The sequence below is a fragment of the Staurois parvus genome, unplaced genomic scaffold (genome assembly GCF_062004578.1).
Source record: "Staurois parvus isolate SC_StPar_1 unplaced genomic scaffold, SC_StPar_1.0 ptg000237l, whole genome shotgun sequence".
NCBI classification, from domain to species: Eukaryota; Metazoa; Chordata; class Amphibia; order Anura; family Ranidae; genus Staurois; species Staurois parvus.
The window spans coordinates 6,605,444-6,620,053 of NW_028318033.1; positions in this window are offsets into that span (position 1 = coordinate 6,605,444).

The window sequence follows — 14,610 nt, forward strand, 5'->3', positions numbered from 1 at the left end:
ACATAATAGTGAGCAAAGAAAGAGATCCTCCATAGTGTAGTAAATCAAGCTTGCAGTTCATTTATTTTATGAAAAAAAGTAACTCACATTACAATGCAGCCTCTTCCTCTCCCCTGCATGGGTAAACTGCATTCATGTGGTACTTCCTGGGAGTTTACAAGATGGCGTCCCATACCAGAAGTGCGTCACTTCAAAAACTGGAAGCTGCGTATCGGCGTACCTACGCGTTACGTCACGTGGTCTCGTGACTTCCTCGGGGTCTATAAGACCCATGCAGGGGAGAGGAATAGTGACTGGTCTAGTCTTGTTGTATTGGTCCCAAAACCAGATGGCACCTGAAAGTTTTGTAATGACTTCAGGAAGCTGAATTCGGTGACAAAATTTGACATGTACCCAATGCCTAGGGTAGATGAGGTGATAGACAGACCTGCTATCTGACCACGTTAAACTTGACCAAAGGATATTGGCAAATGCCCCTGACTGATAGAGCCAAGGAAAAGACCGTGTTTGTGACCCCAGAGAGTTCTTTTCAGTATAAAAAGATGCCTTTTGGGTTCCAAAATGCCCCTGTGACCTTTCAGAGGCCCATGGACAGAACCCTAAGACCTCAGCAACAATATGCAGCCGCCTATCTGGACGACATTGTAATACATAGCACTGACTGGGAGTCTCACTTGCCCCCATGTCTAGGCGGTCTTGGATGCCCTTTTCAAGGAAGGTTTTACAGCCAATCCAAAGAAATGTGCCATTGCGTTAGAGGAAGTTGGCTACACTATTGATTGGGGAATCATAAAACCCAAATTAAACAAAGTAGAAGCCATCCAAGAAGTCCACGTCCAGCAAATAAGAAGCTGGTCAGGGCGTTTCTTGATATCATGGGGTATTATAGAAAGTTCATCCTGAATTTTGCCACCCTAGCAACTCCACTGATTGACCTGACAAAGGGGAAAGACTCAGTAATGGTGAAATGGTCCACAGAAGCAAAGGAGTCTTTTAAAGTCTTGAAGAAGGCCCTTTGTTCACAGGCAGTGATATACTCTCACAATTTCTCTAAAGCTTTTTTGGTGCAGACTGATGTTGGCATTGGAGTGGTATTGTCTCAGGTACGCAATGAGGAAGAACACTCTGTGGTGTAACTGAGCAGAAAGCTCAATGAACATGAGAAAAAATATGCTGTCATAGAAAAGGAATGTTTAGCCACAAAGTGGGCCTTAGATGCACTAAGGTATTATCTGTTAGGATACCAGTTTGAATTGATAACTGATTATGCTCCCCTCAAGTGGATGGCTCAAAAGAAGGAAACAGATGGGTGAACCGGTGGTTTCTGGCCCTGCAAGACTATGCCTTCACTGTAAAGCACAGGCCTGGACTTAAGATGGGGAATGTTGGTGCCCTGTCCCGGGTTCATTCCTGTTGGGCCACAGGTGTTCCAACCCTGGGATTTTAGTAAATAACCCCCACAATGTTTAATTACCATCATCCTTTCTATTTATGTATAACGATCATGCCACTGTGTTTAATTTATTATAAAATATAATCTGAGTACCTTACTTAATCATTGGTGTTTAGAGGTCACATGATATTTGCCAGGTCTTTTCTGTCCTCGGGGAAAGTTCTGAGGGAGGAGCATCTAGTGTTCTGCTTATGTATGAATCTGTGTCTACACATTAATTGCTGGTCACATTACATAAAAAGGCTTTCAGAATAGATAATTAAAATAAATAATTGATAGCAAAAAAGTGTTTTAAAGCTTATTACAAATCTATATTTCAAAGCAAATGTTTATTCTTTCACTTTGTTCACACTGTAAAAATATCTGGAGGAGGTTCTGCCAATCACAGGCTGTATCATGTCTTTCCAGCCTGTGGCTATGCTGTGTATGTGCTGGGATTAACAGGGAGGTGAAGCCTCCATCAATCACCATTTTATATTCTGCCTCCCATAATATTTAGCAATATGAGGAAATGAGAGAGGGGTGTCATTTACCACTGTGTATACACCCACATCTGCCACATAGGCTACACAGATAAGAGAAAATGGAGGAAATGAACAGCTTAGAAGGGAACTGAAACTGGAACATGTTCAGTAGATCAATATATATTCATATACAGACTGATTTTACTGGGTGGGTTTAGTAACACTTTAATAACACTTTAAAGTGTTACTAAACCCACATCAGTAAAATCAGTCTGTATATGCAGTAAATCATGCTTGTTATACTCACTGTGCAACCTAAGAGGTTAATCCTCTGCATTGTGTAAAAGGCTGTTTCATCCTGTCTTCTCTGATCCTCCCCTTCTTATACTGTCACCAATACATCTGCTGATAGTACAGAGTCACACTGCACATGCTCAGTTTGGTGTGTATTGCTAGAGAGGGTTTTTTTTTTCCTTTGGGAGGGTGCAGGTGATCAACACAGGGCCAATCAGCACTATTCAGACAGAGGATCAGGGGTTATGTAGCCTCATAGGACAGTCAGGACACAAGACTGCTATGTACCGCGGATGAGAAAAGGTGTTTAGAAGTTTTATTTTCCATAAATAATTGTATTTCTGTGTACTGTGGGAGACCAGATATAGTAAAAGCAGAGTCCATGGTTTAGTAAAACTGCTCTTGGGTGTGCTTTCATTACTGTTTTTTAATTGTATTGTTGAAGAATTGTGAAATGATAGGGGGAACTGAGGAGCAGTATACCTTTTAATATCATTCATTAAACTGGAACTGAATTCAAAAATTAATATTTTCTGTTATAGGGAAAATTTAGAAAATTATACTTCTGTGTAAGCAGTAACCTGAGAAATGTACCTTTTTTTTGTCTGGAATTCTCATTGAAAATAAAGCAGTGTACTCATGGTGTGTGAGTGTGCCTAGGCCGTCCTGTGCCTTCAGCCTCATAGCTGTATATGTGCAGTGTGAGATGCAAGGCTCTGTTGTCTGACTTCTAGTTTCAGGAGACCTGGAGTGAGATTTGGTGATGTCAATACAGTGCTGCTCACTGTTCTCTTTGCTGGAGGCTGTGACATGACAAGGTAAAGCATACCTCACAGCTTTAGAACTTCAGAATGAGGGACACTTGAGGGAGGAAGTGACCTGAGGCATGCATCGCGCGCCATTGCAAAAATGGGTGTGGCCAAATGCTTAAAAGTTGGTGCTCCCTAAGGGGTGTGGTTAAACAAAACCTATAAAATATGCTTTGATTGCTGTGCCAGTAAGAATCTCTGACACAAACCCCAGCACAGTCATTTACAAAAAAAAAAAGATAAATAGCTTCCATTACAAATGGTTTTGCACAAACTGTGGAAGAATGTGTTACACACAGTGTGCAAAGATTCAGGAGTGCGCTACGCACAGAGTGCAGGACGCAGAAGTGCGCTACGCACAGAGTGCAGGACGCAGAAGTGCGCTACGCACAGAGTGCAGGACTCAGGAGTGCGTTACGCACAGAGTGCAGGACGCAGAAGTGCGCTACGCACAGAGTGCAGGACGCAGAAGTGCGCTACGCACAGAGTGCAGGACTCAGGAGTGCGTTACGCACAGAGTGCAGGACGCAGGAGTGCGTTACGCACAGAGTGCAGGACGCAGGAGTGCGTTACGCGCAGAGTGCAGGACGCAGGAGTGCGTTACGCGCAGAGTGCAGGACGCAGGAGTGCGTTACGCACAGAGTGCAGGACGCAGGAGTGCGTTACGCACAGAGTGCAGGACGCAGGAGTGCGTTACGCACAGAGTGCAGGACTCAGGAGTGCGTTACGCACAGAGTGCAGGACGCAGGAGTGCGTTACGCACAGAGTGCAGGACTCAGGAGTGCGTTACGCACAGAGTGCAGAGTTCAGAAATTAAACCGCAAAGACACCAATTAACCTCTTGGCGCTGGCCGAACGCAAATGTGTGGCCTCCCAGCGTCTGGACCTAGTCGCCGAGCGGCCACACATTTGCGTTCTATTAAAAAAAATCATATGTGCAGAGAGCGCATGCCCTGCACGCTCCCAGCACACATGTCCGGTACTCACGGAAAGGTCCTGATCTCCTTTCGATCGGGACCTTTCCTGATCATGTCATGGCAGTCACATGACCCTAAACCCCTCCTCCCGGCTTCTGAAACCCTTAAAGGGCCGGGAGGCACCAACGCCAAGGGGTTAAACATACACTTACATTCTAAAATCTTGATTAACAGGATACAGGAGCCGAGGCATGAATGCAGGAATCAGATGGATAGCAAATCAGTGCAGCTGAGCAGGATCTGCAGCAGTGTAAACAGCTAGCACAGCCAGGGATCAGCGAACAAGCCAGTGGGGGTACGGCTGCACTGAGAGTGCAGCTGTCAAGTCCAACTTGTGATGTTGGGGATGGGCGGGGCCGATATGCATTTTAAAAACAACCCGCTCATAGGGAAACAGCCGAGATTTATACAGTGCCAACCAGAAAAAGGTGGCAAGGGGCAAGGCTAATTGGAACTACTGCATGTGCACCCGCAGTGGTGTATAATGCAGGTTTATTCTACACTGCTGCGGGTGAACATGCAGTAGTTCCAATTGGCCCTGCCCCTTGTCACCGTCTTCCCTGGCCAACAATGTATAAATGGCTGCTGTTTGTCTATGCAGTGCTTGCTTGACAAAGGGGGTGGAGCCCCTGAAACGCATATTGGCCTGACATCACTGGTTGGAGTTGACGGCTGCATGCTCTCGCTGGCTTGTCCACCAATCCATAGCTGTGCTAGATGTTCACACTGCTGCAGGTCCTGCTCAGCTGGAAGTTGGCATATAAAGAATAGAGTAATGCAGGACAAAGCTTCTGTACACCGGGACTGCGGTGAAAATGAGGTGAAAATGCAGGAAAGTCCCACCCAATCCGGGACTGTTGTGAGGTACGCGTAAAGCCCTGCCTCCTCCAATATGGCTGTCACCACACAAAGTCCCAATTAAGAACAAGCTATGGTAAGTCAGCAATGGGAGAAAGATCAGTTGCAGGGAGACCACAGGCAATACTGGTGACTGGTCTTTTGCTCTCTGCCTGACATTTTTTAAAATCAAAACTTACAGAATTGAGTTCCTCTTTAAAAGTATCATCTATATTGCTTGCTGAACACACCAGCTGAAACTTCCATGGGCTATCCAGGCCATAAGCTCCTCTTGATTATATGGCTACGTGACAAAGACACAGGCTACTCTGACTTTGTCACTTTAAAACTACAAGAAGACTAAGTCAGGATTTAAAATTGAAATGAGACACAGGCCATGCAAATAAACTGAGGAAGACAGGATGGCAATAAACAAAATAAGTATGAAAGTAAAATCTCTTAGAAATATTGTCAGGACACTTTACATGTCTGCACAGCTCCGGTAATTAGAATAAGGCATATATTATACTGGAAGTAAATTACACCAGCTGAAGTGATCTAGAGAAGCCACTAATAATTTTATGCCTTTCAGAACTTTGATTATGTTCCCGGAATGCAATAATTGAGGCAATTATACTAATATAAAAACAGTGCTGTCTATTGTTATACCATCCACACGCAAGTTCTCCTTAGGAACTAGACAAATTCAGTTTTTATAAACATGTACTTATTGTTATGTGCTTATTTTCTACTTGAAAACAGATTTGTTTAATCTAGCCATGAGTAGTGGTATGGTAAACTCTTAGGTCTAAACCAAGTAACTATGACCAGATTATATCAAAACCTTTTCTTTCACTCTTCACCACCAACCCTAATACCCTTCCTATACTTCAAAATCTTCCAAATACAATTCAAAAATATCATTCAAAGTATTCACCAAATGTCCCAAATAAAGTTCAAAATTAAAGTCCAAAAGTAATCCGCCCAATGTCCACACTATTCAATCTTCCAACCGTGATAAGATGTCCAATTTGTTATTCCAAATCCAAGATACCTCAAAAAATATAAACTGAATATAGTGCATTACCTCTCAAATAATATTCTGTGATACCATGCAAACACTCATGAAAAAAAAAAAAATGATATAGACAAAAATTAAATAAATAAAATTACAAAATTCTATGTGACTATCAAATACGAATAAATAAAGTGAATAGAGAAGGTCCCCCTATACACCCCCACTTGTGAAGTGGGTATAATTCACAGCAACTGGACTAGTGATAATACACAGTATTTAAAGATGTCATCACTCTAACCAGGTGAAATTCACAAAAAAACCACTCAAACTGTGATTAGTGCACCATTCCAAACACGTGCCACCACACTAGTAGGATAACATACTATTCCCCTCTTGCAGCTTAAAAAAAAGAGTTTCCAACATTCCAGGATACAAAGAGTATATCCAATATACACCTTTCCCCTTGTAAATTAATCCAATGGAGTCTTCCCCGCTCCTCATAAGGCAGAGAGGACAAGATTTAGTGGAGTGTACAAGTAAAAACACAGATTTTATTAACTGCTTACATTGACAGCCCGTCCATCCTGTTCCATCAGTTCCAACAGACAAATTCCCACAACAAAGATGGCTGCGCTGCTCCTTCCGGTTATGCGTCCTGACGTTACGACCCTGACGCGTTTTGTCACTTCCGACTTCTTCTCAAGGTGATTGTCCAATCACAAAGGTCATTTATTAGTAACTAATATGATTGGTTAAAGTGTATGTCTAGCCAAATTTTTTTTTTTTTGGGGGGGGGGGGGGGTTCTGACATTCTTATCCTACATGTAAAAATCAGCATTTTTTTTTTTGCTAGAAAATGGATTAGAACCCCCAAACATTATACACTGCTCAAAGAAATTAAAGGAACACTTTGAAAACACATCAGATCTCAATGGGGAAAAATATCATGCTGGATATCTATACTGATATGGACTGGGTAATGTGTTAGGAATGTAAGGATGTCTCATCGTTTGATGGATATGAAAATTATCAACCTACAGAGGGCTGAATTCAAAGACGCCCTGAAAATCAAAGTGAAAAAATGATGCAGCAGGCTAGTCCATTTTGCTGAAATTTCATTGCAGCAACTCAAAATGGTACTCAGTAGTTTGTATGGCCCCCCAGGGACAATGTCGGGGCATGCTCCTAATGAGACAACAGATGGTGTCCTGGGGTATTTCCTCCCAAATCTGGACCAGGGCATGACTTATCTTCTGGACAGTCTGAGGTGCTATGCAACCTGGCGGGTCAGATGGACCAAAACATGATATCCCAGAGGTGTTCTATTGGATTTAGGTCAGGGGAGTGTGGGGACCATTTAATGGTACCCATTCCTTCATCCTCCAGGAACTGCCTGCATACTCTCGCCACATGAGTCTGGGCATTGTCGTGCACCAGGAGGAACCAAGGACCCACTGCACCAGCGTAAGGTCTGACAATGGGTCTAAGGATTTCATCCCGATGGCATTCAAGGTGCCATTGTGTAGAGGTCTGTGCATCCCTCCATGGATATGCCTCCCCAGACCATCACTAACCCACCACCTAAATGGTCATGCTGAATGATGTTACAGGCAGCTTCTCTAGACCCTTTCACATCTGTCACATGTGCTCAGGGTGAACCTGCTCTCATATGTTGAAAGCACAGGGCACCATTGGCGGACTTGCCAATTCTGGTGTTCAATAGCAAATGCCAAATTGAGCTCTATGGTGCAGTGAGCACAGGGCCCACTAAAGGTCGTCGGGCCCTCAGGCCACCCTCATGAAGTCGGTTTCTGATTGTTTGGTCAGAGAAATTCACACCAGTGGCCTGCTGGAGGTCATTTTGTAGGGCTCTGGCACTGCTCATTCTGTTCGTCCTTGCACAAAGGAGCAGATACCGGTCCTGCTGATGGGTTAAGGACCTTCTACGGCCCTGTTCAGCTCTCCTAGAGTAATTGCCTGTCTCCTGGAATCTCCTCCATGCTCTAGAGACTGTGCTTGGAGACACAGCAAACCTTCTGGCAATGGCACGTATTGAGTTGGACTGCCTGTGTAACCTCTGTAGGGTCAAGGTATCGCCTCATGCTACCAGTAGTGACACTGACCCTAGCCAAATCCAAAACTAGTAAAAAACAGTCAGAAAAGAGGAGTAGGATAAAAAACTGTCAGTGGCCTCCACCTGTAAAACCATTCCTGTTTTGGTGGTGGTCTCATTGTTGCCCATCTAGTGCACCTGTTATTTCATTAACGGCAAAGCAGCTGAAACTGATTAACAACCCCCTCTGCTACATAACTGACCAGATCAATATACCCGGAGCTTAATTGACTTGATTCTATACTCTGATTAAAAAGTGTTTTAATTTTTTTTTGAGCAGTGTATATTGTTAATCAGAGGTCCTAGAGAATAAAATGGTGGGAGTTGCGCTTTCTGTATACTCTGTATTTGCACAGCAGTTTTTCAAGTTTTTCATATGCAATTTTTTTGGAAAAAATACACTTTAATGAATTTTAGTGCACACCTACACAATATAATACCTAATTACGTGGTAAAATATAAAAGATGATGTTACGCCGAGTAAAGAGATACCAAACGTGTCACGCTTTAAAATTGTGCAAGCCTGTGGAACAGAGTCAAACTACGGTACATTAAATTATCCTTAGGGGATACTAGAGATGAGCGAATTATTCAAAAATTCGATTCGGCTGATTCGCCGAATTTGCGGAATAAATTCGATTCGATGCGAATTTATTTGCTGCGAATTTAACTTATTAAAAGGGTTTCTAGGCTTCAGAGAGCCTTTATATTAGTGCAGAACACTGTACCTTTAATTTAAATGCCCTTGGAGTCTGCTGGGGAAGAGAAATAATACTGTCAGTCAGTATGACATGCAGATGAGTGCCGTCGATCTTAGAATCACCGCACACTTCACTCATTTGGGCAGTCACGGGGCACGACGAAGAAGATGAAGATGAAGATGAAGAAGAATGAAAAGAAGAAGAATGAAAAGAAGAAGAATGAAAAGAAGAAGAATGAAAAGAAGAAGAAGGAAAAGAAGAAGAAGGAAAAGAAGAAGAAGGAAAAGAAGAAGAAGGAAAAGAAGAAGAAGGAAAAGAAGAAGGAAAAGAAGAAGAAGAAGAAGAAAAAGAAGAATGAAAAGAAGAAGAAGAAGAAGAAGAAGAATGAAAAGAAGAAGAAGAATGAAAAGAAGAAGAAGAAGAAGAAGAAGAAGAAGAAGAATGAAAAGAAGAAGAAGAAGAAGAATGAAAAGAAGAAGAAGAATGAAAAGAAGAAGAAGAAGAATGAAAAGAAGAAGAAGAAGAAGAAGAAGAAGAATGAAAAGAAGAATGAAAAGAAGAAGAAGAATGAGAAGAAGAAGAATGAAAAGAAGAAGAATGAAAAGAAGAAGAATGAAAAGAAGAAGAATGAAAAGAAGAAGAATGAAAAGAAGAAGAAGAAGAATGAAAAGAAGAATGAAAAGAAGAAGAATGAAAAGAAGAAGAAGAAGAATGAAAAGAAGAAGAAGAAGAAGAAGAAGGAAAAGAAGAAGAAGAATGAAAAGAAGAAGGAGAAGAAGAAGAGGAAGAAGAATGAAAAGAAGAATGAAAAGAAGAATGAAAAGAAGAAGAAGAATGAAAAGAAGAAGAATGAAAAGAAGAAGAAGGAAAAGAAGAAGAAGGAAAAGAAGAAGAAGGAAAAGAAGAAGGAAAAGAAGAAGAAGAAGAAGAAGAAAAAGAAGAATGAAAAGAAGAAGAAGAAGAAGAAGAAGAATGAAAAGAAGAAGAAGAATGAAAAGAAGAAGAAGAAGAAGAAGAAGAAGAAGAAGAAGAAGAATGAAAAGAAGAAGAAGAAGAAGAAGAATGAAAAGAAGAAGAAGAATGAAAAGAAGAAGAAGAAGAATGAAAAGAAGAAGAAGAAGAAGAAGAAGAAGAATGAAAAGAAGAATGAAAAGAAGAATGAAAAGAAGAATGAAAAGAAGAAGAAGAATGAGAAGAAGAAGAATGAAAAGAAGAAGAATGAAAAGAAGAAGAATGAAAAGAAGAAGAAGAAGAATGAAAAGAAGAATGAAAAGAAGAAGAATGAAAAGAAGAAGAAGAAGAATGAAAAGAAGAAGAAGAAGAAGAAGAAGGAAAAGAAGAAGAAGAATGAAAAGAAGAAGGAGAAGAAGAAGAGGAAGAAGAATGAAAAGAAGAATGAAAAGAAGAATGAAAAGAAGAAGAAGAAGAAGAAGAATGAAAAGAAGAATGAGAAGAAGAATGAAAAGAAGAATGAAAAGAAGAAGAAGAAGAATGAAAAGAAGAAGAAGAAGAATGAAAAGAAGAATGAAAAGAAGAATGAAAAGAAGAAGAAGAGGAATGAAAAGAAGAAGAAGAATGAAAAGAAGAAGAATGAAAAGAAGAATGAAAAGAAGAATGAAAAGAAGAAGAAGAAGAAGAATGAAAAGAAGAAGAAGAATGAAAAGAAGAAGAAGAAGAATGAAAAGAAGAATGAAAAGAATGAAAAGAAGAATGAAAAGAAGAAGAAGAATGAAAAGAAGAAGAAGAAGAAGGAAAAGAAGAAGAAGAAGAAGGAAAAGAAGAAGAAGAAGAAGGAAAAGAAGAAGAAGAAGAAGAAGAAGAAGGAAAAGAGGAGGAAGAAGAAGAAGAGGAAGAAGAATGAAAAGAAGAAGAAGAATGAAAAGAAGAAGAAGAATGAAAAGAAGAAGAAGAATGAAAAGAAGAAGAATTCCAGTACAGCAAAAAGTGTATCTGCAGAGAGCTCCGCTATTTCTGACAGTTCTCTGACAGTTCCTTCACATTTACAGCGGTTGAAACATTGTATCTATTTGTTTCCGAATAAAAACATCTGTATCCTAAATGGAAACAAATAGATACAATGTTTCAACCGCTGTAAATGTGAAGGAACTGTCAGAGAACTGTCAGAAATAGCGGAGCTCTCTGCAGGGACACTTTTTGCCGGCTGTAGAAGGGATGAAAATCGGCCGATCGGGAAAAATTTGATTCGTGCATCCGAAGTTTGCTAATTTTCGGATTCGGTGCGAATCGAATTTTTCCTAATATTCGAAACGAATTCCACTTCGCCAAGTTCGATTCGCTCATCTCTAGGGGATACTTAAAAAGCCTTAAACAGGTTACCAATTTAGATTTACAGTACATAGGAGGTCTGGTGCTAGATTTATTGTTCTCGCTCTGGCATTCGCAGTGATGCCTCACGTGTGGTGTGATTGCTGTTCACATATGTGCGCAGAACCAACAAATGTGAAGAATGAAAAGAAGAATGAAAAGAAGAAGAAGAAGAAGAATGAAAAGAAGAAGAAGAAGAAGAAGAATGAAAAGAAGAAGAATGAAAAGAAGAATGAAAAGAAGAAGAAGAAGAATGAAAAGAAGAAGAAGAAGAAGAATGAAAAGAAGAAGAATGAAAAGAAGAAGAATGAAAAGAAGAAGAATGAAAAGAAGAAGAATGAAAAGAAGAAGAAGAAGAATGAAAAGAAGAATGAAAAGAAGAAGAATGAAAAGAAGAAGAAGAAGAATGAAAAGAAGAATGAAAAGAAGAATGAAAAGAAGAAGAAGAAGAAGAAGAAGGAAAAGAAGAAGAAGAATGAAAAGAAGAAGGAGAAGAAGAAGAGGAAGAAGAATGAAAAGAAGAATGAAAAGAAGAATGAAAAGAAGAAGAAGAAGAAGAAGAATGAAAAGAAGAAGAAGAAGAATGAAAAGAAGAATGAAAAGAAGAAGAAGAAGAATGAAAAGAAGAAGAAGAAGAATGAAAAGAAGAAGAAGAAGAATGAAAAGAAGAATGAAAAGAAGAATGAAAAGAAGAAGAAGAGGAATGAAAAGAAGAAGAAGAATGAAAAGAAGAAGAAGGAGAAGAAGAATGAAAAGAAGAATGAAAAGAAGAATGAAAAGAAGAAGAAGAATGAAAAGAAGAAGAAGAATGAAAAGAAGAAGAAGAAGAATGAAAAGAAGAATGAAAAGAATGAAAAGAAGAAGAAGAATGAAAAGAAGAAGAAGAAGAAGGAAAAGAAGAAGAAGAAGAAGGAAAAGAAGAAGAAGAAGAAGAAGAAGGAAAAGAAGAAGAAGAAGAAGAAGAGGAAGAAGAATGAAAAGAAGAAGAAGAATGAAAAGAAGAAGAAGAATGAAAAGAAGAAGAATTCCAGTACAGCAAAAAGTGTATCTGCAGAGAGCTCCGCTATTTCTGACAGTTCTCTGACAGTTCCTTCACATTTACAGCGGTTGAAACATTGTATCTATTTGTTTCCGAATAAAAACATCTGTATCCTAAATGGATTTTTTTGTTTTTTTGCTAATTTTCGGATTCGGTGCGAATCGAATTTTTCCTAGTATTCGAAACGAATTCCACTTCGCCAAGTTCGATTCGCTCATCTCTAGGGGATACTTAAAAAGCCTTAAACAGGTTACCAATTTAGATTTACAGTACATAGGAGGTCTGGTGCTAGATTTATTGTTCTCGCTCTGGCATTCGCAGTGATGCCTCACGTGTGGTGTGATTGCTGTTCACATATGTGCGCAGAACCAACAAATGTGTTCACGTTTGCGTGCAAGCACTGGGGAGTGGGGGCGCTTTAAATTTTATTTCAGTTTTATTTTTAAAGTTTATTTCATTAAATTTTTTACCGTCTTTTTACTTTTTTTTTTTTTAATCCCTTTTATTGCAATCACAAGGGATAAACAACATCCCTTGTGATAGCATGAGCCATGACAGGTCCTCTTTATGGAGAGATCTGGAGTCTATAACACTCCAGATATTTCCTCTGGCCTCCAAAGCAGCAGGTAAAACAGAGATCAGCTCGATCTGCTGCTATGCAAGTTGGCAATGGCTAGTAAACTAAGGAACAGGAACCAAAAGTGACTAAATCCTTGTTGCTTCCAGTTTCTGATGACACACACTGGGAGTAATAAGATCAGTTCCTGTCATTGTGTTGGGGGAAGCCGATGCCACTGGTGGCATCCTTACCAGGCTCCCCGATTGCTGCGGCAGGGGAGGGGGTGGGACCCCTTTCTGCCACCTGTAAAAGTAATCCAGCAGCTTCTTCGCCACAAGGATTATGAAGGGAATTGCTGGCAGAAGAAAATAATATCTTGGCCATTGCTGCAGCTATGAACCAATAATTTACCCTTCCAGTCCAGCCACTTACTGGTATGTCACTGGTCATCAAGTGGTTAATAGCCTTTGCTTTGAACTAGCAGTGGGGGTTATTTACTAAAGCTAAAGAGTGCAAAATCTGATACAACTCTGCATACAAAACAATCCGCTTCCAGGTTTTATTGCCAAAGCTTAATTGAACTAGCTGAAGTTGGAAGCTGATTGGCTATCATGTACAACTGCACCAGATTCTGAGTACCCGAGTTCTGGTAAATCTCCCCCAGTGTGTAAACACCATGGTGCTCAGACATTCTTCACATCTTATATAGATCAGAAAGAGGGGGGAAAATATCATTTTAAAATACTAAATTTTCTAGGGCACAGTTCAACCTCAGCTCAAGTTTATGTAAGGTAAGAAGAATCGAAAAGATATTCAGAGACAAGTCCTCAAAACACAATTAAATTTATTGGTAGATTAATGGTAAAAACACAATCCATTTAATCTTAGAACAAGGTGAAGACTGTGTATTATTGGCTGGTGCAAACTCAGTCTCAAAGAGGACTACCCAAAGAGACATTGATATGGTCCAGTTCCACTTGGCACATCTACCTGTAATAGACCGTTCCAAGAGTATCCACGGCACTCTATGTTGGAAGTAAATGCCCAGGTACTCACCCACAAAGAAACCCATAAAAATCCAAAACTGGCACTCACAAGTCATGCAGAGCAGGTAGAGCAAAAACAGCAGTGTCTTTACTGTCCACATTTCGATGACACTCAGTCCATATTTCTCAAGAGAGTCTCAAACAGTGGCTATATGGTTAGCACTTCTGCCTGGCAGTACTAGGGTTGTCAGTTTGAATCCCAGCCACGGCACCTCCTGCCTGGAATTTGCATGTTCTCCCTGTGCCTGCATGGGTTTCCTCTAGGTACTCCGGTTTACTCCCACACTCCAAAGACATGCTGGTAGGTTAATTGGAACCTTTACTCTCACACTCCAAAACATGCTGGTAGGTTAATTGGTTCCTGTCTAAATTGGCCCTAGTATGTGTATGTATGAATGTAAGTTAGGAGCCTTAGATTGTACACCCCTTGAGGGTTAGGGACTGATGTGAATGTACAATATATATATAAAGAGCTGCATAAACTGATGGCACTATATAAGTACCTGAAATAAATTAATAAAAAGATGGGCTGAGCTTCATTGAAATGTTGACAATAAAAACACTGCTGTTTTTTATCTTCCTCCTCTGCAAGACCTGTGAGTGCCTCTACACCAGTTTTGGATTTACCATTTAATAGGCATTAATTAGCATTAATTAAATCTAATTAGCCATAGTTTATATGAAACTAATTTTTCGTTTTATACCCATAGATCTGGACTGACAATGCATATCTTTTGTGCCAATAGGCTTTTCTACTGACTGCTCAGCCTTAATCAGCCTTGCTCTAATATGACTACCTTTGAGAGTTTAATATGAGGGCAAAACATTGTCTAGTTGGCCGTAGACATGAACTGTCGTTCCTCCTCAATGTAGGCAGGAATAATAGACTATGTTTTCTCCTCGTGTAAGAATGTGCACATCATAACTCCCAGGAGTAACAAGTAGTGAAGGGGGACAATTGGGGAAGATAAAGGA